A 5,323-nucleotide genomic window follows, 5' to 3' on the forward strand; every position below is an offset into this window, starting at 1 on the left:
TATTTTTTAAATTTTAACATGGAGGTCTATGGGGATTGAGTTGCTTTTGAAGCCAGCTTCAAGTGGACATTTGAGGAATAAAACTTGTGCATTGCTTTCATTTTTCAGCCTCAGATGTTCAATTTAACTGTAGTTTCTCTGAGATCTATGGCACATTTTAGCATCTTTCAGCTTCTTGTTTTGGTTTTTGGGACTTTATAGGTTTGCTCTCCACCAAAACCTTGTGCTTCCTCAGCAACACAGAAACATATTTGTTTTGGTACATTCTTTCATCAGACAAACCTGAACAACCTTTTAATCACAGGAATTCACCCCCAGCAGCCGATGTAGAGCAAAACTAAGCTCAACTCATGTGAAAAACAGGTGTGTAAATTAGCTACTGATTGCTAACCACTTCTTCACAGCACAATCAGTTTAGATATGTCAATGTTATATTTAAAGGCTAAAGCTTGCTGCCTCTGAGTGGCTAAGAAATCTATTTATCCAGTTTCTACCGGTCAGTATATATATAACTCTGCAGTACAAAGCCACCTACTAACGCATCCTAAAATGACTGTGAAATATCAGGTGACATGATTAACAACAAGTTATCAGAAACAATGTCTTAAGTCAGCTGTTTCAGGGTATCTTTGCATAATTCTTAGAAGTCTGATAGATCCAGTCTCTGGTCTCTTCTCAGTTAGTCAGTCAGTTTGATTCCTGGATATTTGCAAGCTATTGGTCACAACAGACTTAGCTGCTGTTTTTGTGGAGCTGAAGTCCCTCAGAGGGAATGTTTCTTGAGGTTACGTTAAGTTTTCGAAGATAACAGCTGTGCTGGAACACAAAGGTCTTTGCTCTCCCAGTCAGACTTTTCCCTCTGGATTGGACGAGACATTTTTATTAATACAAAAGACTTGTTATTTCACACTTGATAATTATCAGGGGGGTTTCTTTGTTCATTCTAGGCTATTGGACTTCCAAATAAAGTTTTTGCTGGTGTTGAGTCAGAAAACTTTGGTATTATATTACATCGAATTAGAACATTTAATGCAGCATCGATACAAAACCAAAATCCCAGAGGACACTAAAGGAAATCATGAATCTCTGAAAACTACAGCAGTGACTCTCCCATGCTAGCAATGCATCCTACAATAACAAGCTGTCCTAAGATGGAATTATGAAACACATCAGAGAAACTCCAGGGATTCATAGTGAGACAGGGGAAAGTGAGGTCTCTCACCAGAACAGGCTGGGTTCATAGCCGCCAATTAAGGGCATCATTTTTACATAGATACTGATATTAAAAAGTGTCTTTGCATTCAACCAATCAAAGATTTAAACTTTATCTGTTCAGCATCTTTCACAAAGTTTAGTGAAGTTCAACGTGAACAATAGTAAAGTGAAATTAGAAAGGAATAGATAAAGATCAAAAGGACAAAACTTGAAAATAAAATAAAATAATAAACCTAGATTTGTGAAAGTCTATAAACAATACTCAATACTCAATCGAAAGCCAGGCACAAGAGGTCTGCTTTACGTTTAAAGTTTTCAACAGCTCCTCAGACACACTGTTCCGGCAGTTGGGAGCATAAAATCTCAAAACTGCATCGCCAGAGGCTTTAGCTTTGCTCTCTGGAACAACTAACAGACTCTGGCCAGAGGACCTGATAGACTTTGCTGGTTCAGACACTATAAGCATGAGAGACATGCACCCATCAGCCACAACATGAAAACCAGCTGCCTAATATTAGTCCCCCATGTGTTGCCAAAACAGTTCAGACCCATCTGGACACGGACACAGGACCTGTGGAGATGTGCTGTGGTGTCTGACACCAAGACGCTGCTGCTTGGCTCTTTGGGTCCAGCGAGTTGTGGGAAGGAACCTCTGTGGGTCAAGCTTGTTTCTAGCTTGGTCTGCGACACTGTTCAGGTGGGTCGTACGTCTCAAAGTAACACACAAAAGAACGCTATAGATGATCAATGTTATTTCATTTATCTGTTCACAGTTTTGATGTTGTGGCTGAAGCAAGTACAAGATCTGTTAAATCAATACAGAAACTGACAGAAAACTAATATTAGGACTTTAAACCAGGTGGGATAGAGTCTCTACTTATAGCGAACTACTTCCTGTTAATCCAAACCGTTCTGAATATATGATATAATCTATTATATGTATAATTTACAACATTTTTTATTAGACCAGAAACAAGATACATGATTGAAACATTTTGATCAACTTGTGAGTGGATTAAGATAAAATGACCATTGATGAGGCTGTTTGAGCTTAAGTAATTTTTCCCTAAAAATACCACAGCACACCAAGACAACAACAGATTACTAATCACACATGTCCTGGCATGCAGAGGAAGCACAGGAGGGAGAAATACGAGGCCTTCAGTTTACTGCCAACAGATGCTGTCTCCGTGATGCTCAAAGTGACAACATGGCTGCTGGCAGAGTGATAAAACTCATTAACCTCAAGCACAAGCAGCTGTGTTGATAAAAGTCTGTCTAGCTAAAGTGCAATGAGCTAAACACTGACCAACGTCAGATATATATCATCTACTAGGGCATGGTGGACGCAAACTACAGTTTGAACAAAGAAACAGTCATTTTAATGACTGAGAATGTGTAATAAACATACCAAAAGAGCAGAAAAGCTAGCTAAACCAGTTAGCTAATGAATTACCAGTTTAAATGAGCAAAAGCCCTGTGATAAATGGTTGAAATATTAAAGCAATAGTGAAAATGCTTAAACTGTGCAATTTGTTAGAATTGCTTAAAGTAATGGATGAATAGTTTAAGTAGGGAGTTTAAAGTTAAGCTGTCGGCTAAACTTAACAGCTAAAAGTTCAATGGTTGAAAAGGAGCAGTACAAACTACTACACAGTTATTGACGAATGACTTATTCTAGAGGATAAATGGTTAAACTGGACTAAAATAAATTGTAAAAACAAATATTAATGTAATGGTAAAAAGGCTAAAAGTAAATAAAAGGTTGAAATTCCTAAAAGCAACAGATAACAGAGACAAGTAGTCAACAAATGTTTATAATAGAGCTAAAGTGTAACAGTTGTGAGCTAATAGTAGGCTAACTGTTCTAAAATGGCAAAAATTAGTATAAAAATAATTGAAAAGTTGCCAGATGGTTAAAATTTTTTGACATATGGATAAATGGTTGAAATAATTAGTTAAATGTTAAGGATATCAGTTAAAACAGTAACCAAAAATACTGAATAAATGGTAAAAATAGTAGTTTGAAAAAAAAAAAGCTAAAATTGAATTAGCTGAAACTGATAAAGTTGCTTATAAATGATTGAAACAAATACGAAGAAGGAGACAAATTAGAATTTAAATAGAGCGCTTAAAGTTGTGCATAAACTTTTGTTGGTTGTAACTGTTAGTAGTAGTGAATAGTTTAATTGTTAAACAGAGAAAAGCTAGCAGTAGTTGGTAAATGGTTGAAGTAGCTACTGTCATAATAGTTAGTTAAAATCATTTGATAAGAGTGGTGGATAAATGGTTTGGTAATGGCAAAAAGCCTAAAAGTGAACAGCCAAACCCAGTCACGAATTAGCTGAAATAGACAGTTAAAAGTTATGGATAAACAGTTAAATAGTGAGAATTAAAAAAAGAAAGAAAGAAAGAAAAAAGGAACATTTCTGAAAAGGTTCAAGGCAATGGAAAGGTTATAAAATAATTATCTGAAACATACATTTTCTATCATTTCAAATGCAACCTGGACTAAATACTCACAGTTTGAAAGCATGAATTTAAAAAAAATAAAATAAAATAAAAAAAATTGTCCACTTTTGTATAACTAATAAATAAGAGCCTGTTTAAACTGAGTCAAAATTAATCCGTGGTGAACATGAAAGGTGCCGGACACCCAGGACCAGACTGCAACATCACAGATGAAGGTTAAAGCAGATCTGTTTTATGGAGGCTGGATCCACTTGACTGTGTCTTTGTACTGGACTCGGTCACATTGACTCACATGAAGACCCTGCAGCAGAAAGCAGCTGCATGACCTTTACTGACCCCTCCTGTATGTGCTAATGTATACAGGCGTTATATTTAGATTTACATACAGGGCCTGCAACAATGCAACATTTGATATCATTTTGCACTTTAGTTCTACATATTATTATTAATCAGTTTGCCACAAACCAAATACAGACTTAGATGATTCTACATATAATTGATTTCTTTCCCTTTTGCATCAGTACTTGAACATTATGCAGCTGATTATGACACAGAGCTGTGTAGTCAACTGACAGCTGCATTATTCATGCGCAATAAAAACTTATAACTGTTCTTTATTACATAATGTTAAGCTGCTAGTTTGTAGGTCCATCTTAGGTTAAAATCCAGGTTTTACAACTTCATTATTATTAATGGTTTTGAGCAGGACCCCTGAACATCTGGATCCCACCGTGTGCACACTTAGTGAAGTCCAGTAAGGCTCTGTGGGGTGATTCCTGCTCGCTGCTGTTCTCACAGGTGAGGAAACTTAACATCCAACGCAGGGCAACTTGTACCAAACATCATTTTAACACGTTCCTCGCATGCTTTCAGTGGCTTCAGTCGCATGCTGTTGTGTCTGTGTGCCATGAAACACGTTTCACAGCTGTTACTTCCTCCCACTCACACTGAATATAAAGCAGCACAAACCGCATTAAAGTGAAAGTTTGGTGAATTTTGTGCAGGGTGCTCGACATAATCTCATTTTAAAATGGCTTACCTGCTCTCCCCGGTGCGCAAAGGGTATAATGTGGATTTCTTACAACAGCCAGACGCTCTTTGGGAGATGATCAGATGTCACGCAGCTAGTCGTTTTCACTTCCCACTCAGAGACAAGTGTTAAACTGCTTCAGTAGTTTCTTGTTAATTAAACTGCTGCAGTTGAGTTTAGCGCGCTGTTTCAGTCCGGGGGGGTGGAAAAAAATCTCACTAACGAGGTCTGATCAGATCAGATGTAAGATAAGCAGCCCTCCTGCTCCGGTGGATGACTGCACATAGATGAGTGGTTTCCTCTTTCTCAGCCTTCCTCAGAAGACACCGAGGCTGATGGTTCCTGTGTTTCCTCTCCAGGGGCGGGTCAGCTACAAGCCTGCTGTGTGCACACATGATGATGAGGAGGATGATGAATTGGTGCTATGGAGACACTTGATCCAGTTTATCTGTCTAACAATGTGGGGACAAATATCCAGTTATTACACAGCATCAAAGCGCTGAAGTAGTCTACATGAAACTGACTATTATCTGGAAGCTGCGTGCTTTTGAAATTTTTTTTTTTTTTAGTTGAAACTACTTCATAAAACAAAGATGACACCAAGCA

General features: G+C 37.7%; 1 protein-coding gene across 2 annotated transcripts in view; it reads right to left on the minus strand.

Annotated features, from left to right (window-relative positions):
- The window catches only part of adora2aa (adenosine A2a receptor a), an 11,584-nt gene extending 6,630 nt beyond the window's left edge, over positions 1–4,954 (minus strand). For both annotated transcript variants that reach the window (XM_008284149.1, XM_008284148.1), the window contains exon 1: positions 4,727–4,954. The gene's annotated coding sequence lies outside the window, so the exon portion shown is untranslated. The remainder of the gene's footprint in view (positions 1–4,726) is intronic.
- Between the last annotated feature and the right edge of the window lie 369 nt (positions 4,955–5,323).

Source organism: Stegastes partitus, unplaced genomic scaffold, assembly GCF_000690725.1.
Source record: "Stegastes partitus isolate 25-593 unplaced genomic scaffold, Stegastes_partitus-1.0.2 Scaffold349, whole genome shotgun sequence".
Lineage (NCBI taxonomy): Eukaryota > Metazoa > Chordata > Actinopteri > Pomacentridae > Stegastes > Stegastes partitus.